We start from the raw sequence: 14,211 nt of genomic DNA on the forward strand, positions 1-14,211 counted from the left end.
ACAGGCCTCACGGAACAAAGCGAAGCTTACAGGGAGCATTGACTGACACGGTGTAATCCTCAATGATGGAGGCTATTCTACGGTGAGTGTCTCACCGCCTGACTCCCCAAAGCATCTTCACCATCTACAAGGCACAAGTCAGGAGTGTGATGGAATACTCTCCACTTGCCCGGATGAGTGCAGATCCAACAACACTCAAGAAGCTCGGCACCATCCAGGACAAAGCAGCCCGCTTGGTTGGCACCTCATCCATCACCTTAAACTTTCCTCTTACAAGCACAATCTTCGATACCTCTACAAAATACTGTGGCAACAAGAGCAGGTCAGAGGCTGGGTATTCTGCGGCGAGTGTCTCAACTCCTGACTCCCCAAAGCCTTTCCACCATCTACAAGGCACAAGTAAGGAGTGTGATGGAATACTCTCCACTTGCCTGGATGAGTGCAGCTCCAACAACACTCAAGAAGCTCGACACCATTCAGGACAAAGCAGCCCGCTTGGTTGGCACCTCATCCGCCACCTTAAACATTCCTCTTACAATCACAATCTTCAGTGCCTCTACAAAGGGCCCTCTCATTTATCTCCTTCCAAAGCTGAAGAGTCACAGGTTTTTTCAGCCTGTGCTCCTAACTGCTGGATCTGATGCCAGAGATCAGCCTCGTGGCCTTTCTCCACACGGCTCCCAGAGTTTGAATATTTCCCCCGTGCCTTGGTTACCAGAACTGAATGAATTGCTCAAAAGTGCGGCCACACTATGTGGAATGTTTCACAACTTTTCTTGTGCAGGGTCCACACTAATCTTCTCTGTATTGTTTCAATTATTAAACTTGCTTATAGGGAGGTCATGATGGATCTTAGTGCCAAATATCCCAGCTGTGATTCTTTTATCTTTGTAAAACATGGCTTTGGCAGGAGCTTTTAGGAAGAAGATTTGACTGGTAGCTAGATGCTTGGTGATAAACGACCCAGATTCTGGAATGTGCATGACTTTGGCTTCGTTCTGCAAACTTTGCGCAATTTTACTCTTTCTTATGCGACCGAGGAAATGGGTCAAAGCTTATGGATGATTCTCAGACTAAAACTGCAAACAGGAATACAAATTAGGTATAATTCATAGAATCATGGAATGATACAGCACAGAAGGAGGCCATTCGACCCATCGTGCCTGTGCCGGCTCTTTGAAAGAGCTCTCCGATTAGTCCCACTCCCCCCTGCTCTTTCCCCATAGCCCGGCCAAATTATTTCCCTTCCAATATTTATCCAATTCCCTTTTGAAAGTTACTATTGAATCTGCTTCCACCGCCCTTTCAGGCAGATCACAACAACTCACTGTGCAATAAAATGTTTCCTCCTGTTGCCTCTAGTCCTTTTGCCAATCAACTTAAATCTGTGTCCTCTAGTTACCGACCCTTCTGCCACTGGAATCAGTTTCTTCTTATCTACTCTATCAAAACCCTTCATGATTTTGAACACCTCTATTAAATCTCCTCTTAATCTTCACTGCTCTAAGGAGAACAATCCCAGTTTCTCCAATCTCTCCACATAACTATAATCCCTCATTCCTGATAGCATTCCAGTAAATCTCCTCCGCACCCTCTCCAAGGCCTTGGCATAGAATCATAGAATGGTTACAGCACAGAAGGAGGCCATTCGGCCCTTCGAGCCCGCGCCGGCTCTCTGCAAGAGCACTTCAGCTCATCCCACTCCCTCCGCCCTTTCCCCATAGACCTGCTAGGACATCCTTCCTAAAGTGTGGTGCCTAATTGAGCACATGCGTTACACACAAATGGGGAAAGGCGTTGAAAAGGGGCCGCGAATGTTAGTGTCTTTTGAAAAGCAAAATTGGAAATATCAGCCTGAAAACCCCTGTGACCCCGTTCTGCTGGTAGTGAAGAGGAATCTCCATCTGCCCAGTACAAGGCTAGACACTCCACCCCAAATCCCAGGGACGCGGTCATTTGCATAGCCAACGCTGATCGCTGACGGCTGCAAAGGCACATCAGTGGCAGCCGTCATGGCTTAAACCGATGTGCTATTACTCTTAAGAACTTAAAGAAAGACTTGCATTTCTATAGCGCTTTTCACGACCACCGGACGTCTCAAAGCGCTTTACAGCCAGTGAAGTAGTTTTGAAGTGTAGTCACTGTTGTAATGTAAGAAACACAACAGCCAATTTGCGCACAGCAAGCTCCCACAAACATCAATGTGATAATGGCCAGATAATCTGTTTCTGTTATGTTGATTGAGGGATAAATATTGGCCAGGACACCGGGGATAACTCCCCTGCTCTTCTTCAAAATAGTGCCATGGGATCTTTTACATCCACCTGAGAGAGCAGACGGGGCCTCGGTTTAACGTCTCATCCAAAAGACGGCACCTCCGACAGTGCAGCTCTCCCTCAGTACTGCACTGGGAGTATCAGCCTAGCTTTATGTTGCTGGAGTGGGACTTGAACCCACAACCTTCTGACTCAGAGGCAAGTGTGCTACCAACTGAGACACAACTGACAGCATGGGGAAAGGGCAGGGGGGAGTGGGACTAATTGGAGAGCTCTTTCACAGGCACGATGGGCCGAATAGCCTCCTTCTGTGCTGTGTCATTCTATGATTCTATTACAGTTTCGCTCATAATTCAGTCAAGATATCCATATTTGGCATAATGGCTATCTGCTTAATTGCTAATAGCTACTCTCATCAGTTTTGCTACATTTATTAACACTGAATGATCATCTTTTTTTAGAAGGAGGCTCTTCGGCTACTTTTAATTTAAAACTCCCATTCATGTGCAGAATTTAATGAATATAAATGTAAAAAAAATAACATTTTAAAATTAAGACAAAAGTGTTCTCAAAACTGATAAGAAACCTATTAAAACCCGTATCAGGGCATCAGTGCACAAACTAAATCTACACGTGAACTGCAAACATGAAGAAAAATGTGTATAAAAAAATCACAGTGTAAATGGATGATTAAATTGAGCAGGTCATGACTTGTCGTGACTGTAACTCACTGAGGACTTTGTCCATCGTGTGACTTCTAGCAGTCTCACTACACTCAACGCTCAATATGTCCAACCAATGTGGGGCAGAGATCAACATTCAATATAATGTTGAACTGGAGCCAAAGCAGCAATGCACATAGAAACAGGAGGAGGCCCCTCGAATCTGTTCCACCATTCAGTTAGATCGTGGCTGATCTGTATCTTAACTCCATCTGCCCGCCTTGGTTCCGTTACCCTTAATACCCCTCGCCCAACAAAAATCTACCAATCTCAGTTATGGGATCTTCAATTGACCCCCCCCAGTCTCAACAACTTTTTGGGGGGAGAGAGTTAAAGATTTCCGCTCCCCTTTGTGTGAAGAAGTGCTTCCTGACATCACCCCTGAACGGCCTGGCTCTAATTTTAAGGTTGTGCCCCCTTGTTCTGGACTCCCCCCACCAGAGGAAATAGTTTCTCTCTCTCTACCCGAGCAACTCCTTTAATCATCTTAAACACCTCAACTAGATCACCCCTTAATCTTCTATAAAAAGAAACAAAGACTTGCATTTCTATAGCACCTTTTCATGACCACAGGATGTCCCAAAGGTCTTTACAGCCAATGAAGTTCTTTTTGAAGTGTAGTCACTGTTGTAATGTAGGAAACGCAGCTGCCAATTTGCGCACAGCAAGATAGTCATAGAGTCATGGAGTTATACAGCACAGAAAGAGGCCCTTCGGTCCATCGCGTCCGCGCCGGCCATCAGGCCCTGTCTAATCTAATCCCATTTTCCAGCATTTGGTCCGTAGCCTTATATGCTATGGCATTTCAAGTGCTCATGCAAATGCTTCTTGAATGTTGTGAGGGTTCCTGCCTCTACTACCCTTTCAGGCAGTGAGTTCCAGATTCCAACCACGCTCTGGGTGAAAAAGTTCTTCCTCAAATCCTCCTGCCCCTTATCCCACAAACAGCAATGTGATAACGACCAGATAATTTATTTTTAATGATGCTGATTGTGGAATAAATATTGGCCCAGGAGACAACTCCCCTGCTCTTCTTTGAAATAGTGGCCATGGGAATTTTTACATCCACCTGAGAAAGCAGACGGGGGCCTCAGTTTAACGTCTCATCTGACAGACGGCCCCTCCGACAGTGCAGCACTCCCTCAGCACTGCAATTGGGAGTACCAGCCAGGATTTTTGTGCTCAAGTCTCTGCAGTGAGACTTGAACCCACAACCTTCATGACTCCGAGGCAAGAGAGTGCTACCCACTGAGCCACAGCTGACACCTATTATTAGGCTGTTAGGTATAGAAGCACGTGGGGCTTTTGAGCGTGAAGAACATAAGTTTACCAGCGACTTATTAATGTTGCATAACCATTGCATATGAAGTTAGCACTGCTCACAAGGTGAGCTGCCTCAGAGCAATAATCGCAGTTAAACACCTAAACAATTATAAATAGGAAAATATATTAATATATTAATTACATTTGCATGTCAAAACGTCCAGTATTTATTCTGCAAGCTGCATTATGTATTCTCTTTCACTCAGACAAAGATTTATTTTAATTTGATTTTTGCCCATGAGCGATAAGGACAGAGGTGGAAAAGGTTAATTACTTTAGGAATGCTAATTGTGGTGTTTCAGGAGTGTTTCCACAGCGTATGGTCATAACACTATAGCTGAATTCCCTGACTTCCATAAGACATTATTGTAACTGTATTAGCTTGTTATTTATTAATGAAAAAAATGATATATATTTGAAAAGTAGACTTTTAAAAATTCATTTTTTAATTTCCATTGTAAATTAAAATGCGAAATCAAAATTGTGAGGCAGATTTTCATTGCAGGCTTAAATTAATGTAAACTCCAATTGAGAATCTCGGGCTCATCAGAACTTTATCACATTGAGAGCCTTTAAGACGTAACAGGGAGAGGGATTGGGGACTTAAACCAGATATCAGAACTGGATGGGGGAGGGCTGTTTTTTTTGTACTGTAGCTGCCAGAATAAGGGGTCGGCCATTTAGGACTGAGATGAGGAGGAATTTCTTCACTCAGAGGGTTGTGAATCTTTGGAATTCTCTACCCCAGAGGGCTGTGGATGCTGAGTCGTTGAGTCTATTCAGGGCGGAGATCGATAGATTTTTGAACTCTAGGGGAATCAAGGGATATGGGGATAGGGCAGGAAAGTGGAGATGAGGTAGGAGATCAGCCACAATCTTATTGAATGGCAGAGCAGGCTCGAGGGGTGAATGGCCGACTCCTGCTCCTATTTCTTATGCTCTTATGTTCAGTGTCACCTTTTTCATCTGTAAAGAATGGTATGTATCAATACATTCTGTAAAGAAATAAATGCAGATGAATGTTCTAAATACGGTAATCTAAACTAATGCATTTTAAAATTAAGAGGCTTATTGAAATTTCTAAAGGTATGCACTTTCAATACATATAGTATATAAAATAATGCAATTTATTACTACAGCAATGGCATATGATCAGCTGTGGCTCACTTGGTAGCAATCGTGCTCTCTGAGTCTGAAGGTTGTGGGTTCACAGTCCCACTCCATGGAACTTGAGCACAAAAATCTAGGTTGACACTCCAGTGCAGTGCTGAGGGAGTGCTGCCCTGTTGGAGGTGCTGTCTTTCAGATGAGATGTTAAAATGAGGCCCTGTCTGCTCTCTCAGGTGGATGTAAAAGATCCCATGGCACCATCTTGAAGAAGAGGAGGGGCGGTGTCCTGGGACAAATATTTATCCCTCAATTAACATCAGTAAAACAGATTATCTAGTCGTGATCACATTGCTGTTTGTGGGAGCTTGCTGTACACAAATTTGCTGCCGCGTTTCTCACATAACAACAGTGACTCCACTTCAAAAAGTACTTCATTGGCTGTAAAGCGCTTTGGGACGTCCGGTGGTCATGAAAGGTGCTATAGAAATGTAAGTCTTTTTTTAAGAGTACAAACAACAACTTGCATTTATATAGGGCCTTTAATGTGATAAAAACGCCCCAGGGCACTTAAACAAAGGGAAGAGACTTAAGAAGGAAATCATGAGCTGAAGGAATGATTATTCAAATGATTACTGGATGGTTTGCACTTGGGCAGGACTGGGACCGATGTCCTAGGGGGAGTGTTTGCTAGTGCTGTTGGGGAGGGTTTAAACTAAAATGGCAGGGGGTTGGGAACCTGTGCAGGGAGACAGAGGAAAGGGAAGCAAGGATAGAAGCAAAAGACAGGAAGGAGAAAAGCAAAAGCGGAAAGCAGAGAAATCAAGGGTGTAATTCAAACAGGGCCACAGTAAATAATAATTCTAAAAGGACTAAGAGTGTTAAAAAAAACAAGCCTGAAGGCTTTGTGTCTTAATGCGAGGAGCATTCGTAATAAGGTGGATGAATTAGCTGCGCAAATAGATGTAAACGGATATGATATAATTGGGGTTACGGAGACATGGCTCCAGGGTGATCAAGGCTGGGAATTCAACATCCAGGGGTATTCAATATTCAGGAAGGACAGGCAAAAAGGAAAAGGAGGTGGGGTAGCATTGCTGGTTAAAGAGGAGATTAACACAATAGTAAGGAAGGATATTATTTCTGATGATGTGGAATCGGTATGGGTAGAGCTGAGAAATACCTAGGGCAGAAAACGTTACTGGGAGTTGTATACAGATCCGCAAACAGTAATGCTGAGGTTCTGGATGGCATTAAACGGGAAGTTAGAGATGCGTGCAATAAGGGCACAGCAGTAATCATGGGTGACTTTAATCAACATATAGATTGAGTTAACCAAATTAGTAACAATAATGTGGAGGAGGAATTCCTAGAGTGTATATGGGATGGGTTTCTGGACCAATATGTCGAGGAACCAACTAGAGATCAGGCCACCTTAGACTGGGTATTATGTAATGAGAAAGGATTAATTAGCAGTCTTGTTGTGCGAGGCCCCTTGGGGAGGAGCGATCATAATATGATAGAATTCTTCATTAAGATGGCAAGTGAAGTAGTTGACCCAGAGGCTAGGGTCCTGAATTTAAATAAAGGTAACTACGATGGTATGAGGCGCGAGTTGGCTAGGATGGATTGGGGAATGTTACTTAAAGGGTTGACGGTGGATAGGCAATGGCAAACATTTAAAGATTGCATGGATGAACTACAGAATTTGTTCATCCCTGTTTGGCATAAAAATAAAAAAAAAGTGACTCAACTGTGGCTAACAAGGGGAAATAAGGGACAGCATAAGATCCAAGGAGAGGATAAATTGGCCAGAAAAAGCAGCAAAGCTGAGGATTGGGAGCAGTTTAGGATTCAGCAAAGGAGGACAAAGGGATTAATTAAGAGGGGGAAAATAGAGTATGAGAGTAAGCTTGCAGGGAACATAAAACTCACTAAAAGCTTCTATAGATATGTGAAGAGAAAAAGATTGGTGAAGTCAAGCATAGGTCCCTTGCAGTCAGAATCAGGGGAATTTATAATGGGGAACAAAGAAATGGCAGACCAACTAAATACATACTTTGGTTCTGTCTTCACAAAGGAGGACACAAATAACCTCCCAGAGATGTAGGGGAACATAGGGTCTAATGAGAGGGAGGAACTGAATGAAATCAGTATTTGTAGTGAAATGGTGTTCGGGAAATTGACGGGATTGAAGGCCGATAAATCCCCAGGGCCTGATAATCTACATCCTAGGGTACTTAAGGAAGTGGCCCTAGAAATAGTAGATGCATTGCTGGTCATCTTCCAAAATTCTATAGACTCAGGAACAGTTCCCATGGATTGGAGGATAGCTAATGTAACCCCACTATTTACAAAAGTTGGTAGAGAGAAAATGGGGAATTATAGACCGGTAAGCCTGACATCGGTAGTGGGGAAAATGCTAGAGCTCATTATAAAAGGTGTAATAGCAGTGCACTTGGAAAACAGTGACAGGATCGGACAAAGTCAACATGGATTTAGAAAAGGTAAATCATGCTTGACTAATCTACTGGAATTTTTTGAGGATGTAACTGGTAGAATAGATAAGGGAGAACCAGTGGATGTGTATTTGGACTTTCAGAAGGCTTTCGATAAGAGATTAGCGTGCAAAGTTAAAGCACATGGGATTGGGGGTAAGGTACTGACTTGGATAGAGAACTGGTTGTCAGACAGGAAGCAAAGAGTTGGAATAAATGGGTCTTTTTCTGAGAGGCAGGCAGTGACTAGTAGGGTACCGCAGGGATCGGTGCTAGGACCCCAGCTATTCACAATATATATTAATGATCTAGATGAGGGAACTAGATGTAATATCTCCAAGTTTGCAGACAACACAAAGCTGGGTGGGCATGTGTGCTGTGAGGAGGATGCAGAGAAACTCCAGTATGATTTGGACAGGTTGGGTGATTGGGCGGATGCATGGCAGATGCAGTATAATGTGGATAAATGCGAGGTTATCCACTTTGGTGGCAAAAACAGGAAGACAGATTATTATCTGAATGGCAATAGATTGGGAAAAGGGGAAGTGCAACGAGACCTGGGTGTCCTTGTGCACGAGTCGCTAAAGGTAAGCATGCAGGTGCAGCAGGCGGTTAAGTAGGCAAATGGTATGTTGGCCTTCATAGAGAGAGGATTCGAGTACAGGAACAAGGATGTCTTGCTGCAGTTGTACAGGGCCTTGGTGAGACCACACCTTGAGTATTGTGTGCAGTTTTGGTCAACTTATCTAAGGAAGGATGTTCTTGCCATGGAGGGAGTGCAGCGAAGATTCACCAGACTGATAACTGGGATGGCAGGAATGACGCATGAAGAGAGATTGGGTCGATTAGGCTTATATTCACGAGAGCTTAGAAAAATGAGAGGGGATCTCATTGAAACTTATAAAGTTCTAACAGGACTAGACAGACTAGATGCAGGAAGGATGTTCCCGATGGCGGGGGAGTCCAGAACCAGGGGTCACAGTCTAAGGATAAGGGGTAAGCCATTTAGGACTGAGATGATGTAGGGGGTTTTGGTTTGGGGTTTGTGTCTGGTCAGTCAGTCGTGTGTCTGAACTGCTCCAGCCCCATGCGGTTCGAATCGCTTCCCCTTTTGTTCTGACCACCAGACTTATTTACAAGTAGCGATATAGAAAAAGAAAACCATGTTTATTATAATAGAGAACAATTACTATACAGAGAAAATCACTTTGGATGCAGCACAATTACGCTTAACAGGGGAGGAAAAACGGACACATTGAGGGAAAATGACTAAAATGACACTTTAGCAATTCCCCTTAACTCCCACACTTTACACCTATCTAGATTATCTTGCGATGGGCCAGAAAATTGATGCTCACCAGTCTAGGATGTTGAAATGCCTGCTCTGTGCCCTGTTGCCTGCTGATGTCTTAGGTTTTCACTGCCCAAAGCAGAGATACCCCAGTAATTTAAATGTAACTGCAGGTATTCTACTTCCCTGGACGGGCTCTTCATCGACGAACCTCTTGCTGGGTTGATGTTAAGGCAGGGCACCGGAGGCGAGGCGGGAGAGAGAGAGAGAAATGGCCTCCCGAGGGACTAGTTATACCCTTCCCAGTAGCCCTTATCTCCCGCCAGATCAGCTCATTTCTTTTGTCTAATCTGAACGTATTGAAACTCATACAAAAGGTACCGATCTGGGCCCATCGACCTGGATGGCCGGTAATCGGTTTTATTGGTCTCCTCAGTGTTCCCCTTTGTCCAACTGGTTTCGTGATGGGGCCATTCCAGTCTGAATGCCCCGTTGATCATTTTGAAGTACTTAGGTAAACAATGTTGACGTTCTCTAAACGAAGGCCTGAATGCAGCTGACCTTGTCCCACTACATATTCAATAGGCCCTGTCTGCTCTTGATTGTTTGTGCAAACAACCTTGATGGCTTTTAATCAGAGGCCCGAATGCCACTGGGTTTGCTTCTAATGCATAAATGCAGAAGGTCTGTCTGCATTCAAGTTCTGGAAAGTTCTTTCTCACAGTCATCAGAATACAAGCTGTCAGTCCAAACTGAAACTTACAGGCTTTGGCCATGAGGCTGACCGCAGCCACCTTGTTGTGCCCTGGATTTTAAATCAGTCCAACCAGGGTTTCTTTAATAAACCAAAAGTAAATCCTCGGGGGAGACATGAAATTTGCGAATCCTTTCAATGAGGTGGAATTTCTTCACCCAGAGAGTGGTGAACCTGTGGAATTCTCTACCACAGAAGGCAGTTGAGGCCAATTCATTAAATATATTCAAGAAGGAGTTAGATATATTTCTTAAGGCTAAAGGGATCAAGGGATATGGGGAGAAAGCAGGGTCAGGGTACTGAATTGGGATGATCAGCCATGATCACATTAAGTGGTGGAACAGGCTCGAAGGGCCGAATGGCCTACTCCTGCTCCTATCTTCTATGTTTCTATTAAAACTATTGTGCTCAAAGGATTTTAGCAAATATCCAATAAATTTATATGAGAGGAACATATTGGGACCACAAGCTTAACTGGACCATATCAACACTGTGGCTACAAGAGCAAGGTAGAGGCTGGGTACTCTGTGATGAGCAACTCACCTCCTGACTCCTCAAAGCTTCTCCAGCATCTACAAGGCTCAATTCAGGAGTGTGACAGTATACTCACCACTCACCTGGAAGGCCACAGCCTCAACAACACTCAGGAAGATCGGCACCATCTAGGACAAAGCAGCCAGCTTGAGCAGTGCCCCTGTTACTGAACACAATAGTTAACGCAGCGTACCGTGGCTGCAGTATGTACCATCTACAAGATGCACTGCAGCAACTCGCCAAGGCTTCTTCAACAGCACCTCCCAAACCCGCGACCTCTTCCACCTAGAAGGACAAGGGCAGCAGGCGCATGGGAACACCACCACCTCCAAGTTCCCCTCCAAGTCACACACCATCCTGACTTGGAAATATATTGGCCGTTCCTTCATCGTCGCTGGATCAAAATCCTGGAACCCCCTCCCTAACAGCACTGTGGGAGCACCTTCACCACACGGACTGCAGCGGTTCAAGAAGGCGGCTCACCACCACCTTCTCGAGGGCAATATGGGATGGGCAATAAATGCTGGCCTTGCCAGCGACGCCCACATCCCAGGAACTAAAAAAATACCTCTACCTTCGGCAGACTGTGACTGCAGTCCGTACTACAGGAAACTTTAGTTTAAACAGAGGTTAAATATCCGGAACGCTCTATCCACCAGCAAAATTCAGGAGTCGGTTCAGATAACTTTTTTTACTTTTAGTTGCTTTTTTTCTCCATTTGCGGCTGTGCAAGCGCGTAGCTGAAGCTGTTGCTTAGCTACAGAGATGCTTGCAAGCTGCGCCGACTGTTTTGAAGCTGTTGCTAAGCAACAGGGTTTGTTGCTTCAGACGGAGCTCAGAAGCTCCCTACCTTTTAACTATAGTGCTCGTTTCTCCGGCAGTTTTGATGGGCCGGCACCAGCTCGGTCCCGTCAGTGCCGGATACCAGAAAGTTTCCTGTACCTACAGTGTGCACGGCAGCAACTCCCCAAGCACACTTCGACAGCACTTCCTGCTCTGCTGTGTTTACCATCAAGAAAAACAAGAGCAACAATATCATTGGAACACCATCGCCTCCAGGTTCACACCATCCTGACTTGAACATATAAGGAGAGAGAACTTGCATTTATATAACATCGTCCATACCTTCAGGACTTTGCAAAGCACTTTTGAGATGCCGTCACTGTTGGCCAATGCAGCAACCAATTTGCACACTGACTCAGAGCTAAGAGTGACACAGATCCCCATTTCTTCATTGTCACTGAATCAAAATACTGAAATTACTGAAATGGGAATAGGGTCATTAAGGGATAGTCAAGATAATACCACAGGTAATGATAGGGAGATGGCAGAAATATTAAATCATTATTTTGCTTCAGTATTTACCAGGGAGATAGAACAGGTGGACATGATATTGGATGATGAGATTAGTAATGAGATAAGTCCATTTAAAATTTAAAAAAGGATATATTAAATTAATTAATCAAATTCAAAGAGGATAAAACCTCTGGTCCGGATGGATTGCATCCACGCATTTTAAAATAATCTAGGGACGAGGTAGCAGAGGCATTACTACACATATTTAGTAATTCGTTAGAAAAAGGTGTAGTGCCAGAGGACTGGCGGATAGCTAACGTAAAACCTATATTTAAGAAGGGGGTAGAACATGTCCAGGGAATTATAGACCAGTCCGCTTAACATCGGTTGTCGGAAAAATAATGCAATCCCTACTAAAGGAGAAAATAGAAGAACATCTAGAAACCAAAAATATAATGGGCCAGAAATTCGTGAGCAAATGCGTGAGTACGGTCGGGGTACTCACGCATCTGGCCGTTGGAAATGCCGGCGTTCAGCATGCACAGCGCATGCGGGGAACGCCAGCATTTCCAGTCCTCGGAACGAAGGGGTTCATAGGCACAGCGCGTGCGACTGCACAGGCAGCGCTTGCGCAGTGAACTTCGTAGATTTCATTCATGGATTCAGTGAGGGTAAGTCCTTACAAGTTACACTTGAAAAAAGCAGGTGTAAAGTTGTTCCAAGGCTGCGGAGGAAGATATATTTTATCGTGGAGCTTCTGAAAGGCAATATTTTTGTTTGGGGAAGGGAGGGAAGTTATTTTAAGAAATTTTAAGTAAGTTTTAAAGTTTAAATTTTTTTTTTTAAACGGGTTTTCAGAACGGTAGGTAGAAGGAGCAATTGTGGCTGTGTGAATGGAATGTGAAAATGAGTGTTCTAAAATGAGTAATGTAACATTTCCAGCACTTTTAAGAAAGAAACTTTTCATCAGTAATAAGTAATTATGTATGTATGTCCGCATATATTCCTTTACGTATATGTATGTATGTTTTATATTCCTTTACTTATGTGTATGAATGTATGTTTTTAATTATGATTTTCCAATAAGTTACTTTCTCTGAAAGTCATAATTAAATAATACATTCATACACATAAGTAAAGGAATATATACATAACATGCAAAGGAATATATACAGACATACATACTTTCAGAAGCTCCACGATAAGAAATATCTTCCTCCGCAGCCTCTGGAGCAAACTGCACCCATGCTTTTTTCATGTGTAAGTTGTAAGGACTTGACCTCACTGAAAGCATGAATGAAAGCGGCGAATTTTACTGCGCACGCGTTCTGCCTCTGAACCCCTTCGTTTCAGAGGACAGGAAATGCCGGTTTTTCCCCGCATGCGCTGTGCATGCTGAAAACCGGCATTTCCTCCGGCCAGACGCGTAAGTTACCCCGACCGTACTCGCGCATTTGGAAGGGAATTACTGGGCCAACATTTTACATGTAAATAAAATGAAAAATTTAACAATTGCACGATTTGCCCCCTCGCATCTGCGACTGAGGGTCCAAGGAGGTGCATTGCGCAAGAGGTCATCGTCATACGTATCCTCACACTGTTTCCCTTTCGGGAACTGTATGAAGTGGTGGAAGGATTTATGGCCGTGATTAACGCTCATTCCGTGACCGTAACCATCTTTGAACCAGCCATTAGGGTGGTTAGTCCTATGGCGTGAGGGTTTTACGGGCTCCACAACCCATCTGAGGGGGGGGGCCACCCACACCCACGGACGCAAGTATCCCGCTGGATGTCCACCCAGAATTTATAGTTGGAGCTCCGACTCCACTTGCCGGGACTGTCTGGAGTGGGGTTCGAAACCCTACTCCTTCTGGCCCAGCGGCGGGGATGCTTACTGCTACGCAAAAGGCCCACTCCGCACAAAAGGTGACACCCATACGTTTTCCTGCGCCTTTTCCCTCCCCGTGACTGGAGCCCTATGCTGCCACTTGAAAGACCAAGCTATCATCTGCCCTTTTTGCGGCGCCTTTGACTTCTCATTACCAATGATGAGCAGGCGCTGCGCCTCCACCTCCTTGAGGAGATTGCTGAGGTCATCATCAGTTCAATTGTGAGTTCTTTTAATGCCGTGAATTGTGCTCATTCCAGCCATTTCACGTTGCTAATCGGATTGGGCCTTTGGCATAGCGGTAGGATCCCCGCCGCTGGGCCAGATCAGGGTAGGGTTTCGAAACCCGCTCCAGACAGTCCCGGCAAGTGGAGTCGGAGCTCCGGCTCTAAATTCTGGGTTGACATCCAGTGGGATATTTCCGTCCGTGGGTGTGGGTGTGGGTGGCCCCCCCCCTCCTTGTATAGCTTGTGGGAGCCCGTAAAAACCCTCCCGCCATAGGACTAACCGCCCTAATGGCTG

At 44.6% G+C, this 14,211-nt stretch overlaps 1 pseudogene; it reads right to left on the reverse strand.

The window, feature by feature from the left end:
• Positions 1 to 748: 748 nt before the first annotated feature.
• Positions 749 to 842, reverse strand: LOC147114524 (U6 spliceosomal RNA; annotated as a pseudogene).
• Between the last annotated feature and the right edge of the window lie 13,369 nt (positions 843 to 14,211).

The sequence above is a fragment of the Somniosus microcephalus genome, chromosome 7 (genome assembly GCF_052327205.1).
Source record: "Somniosus microcephalus isolate GS21.2 chromosome 7, FLI_Smic_1.0, whole genome shotgun sequence".
Lineage (NCBI taxonomy): Eukaryota > Metazoa > Chordata > Chondrichthyes > Squaliformes > Somniosidae > Somniosus > Somniosus microcephalus.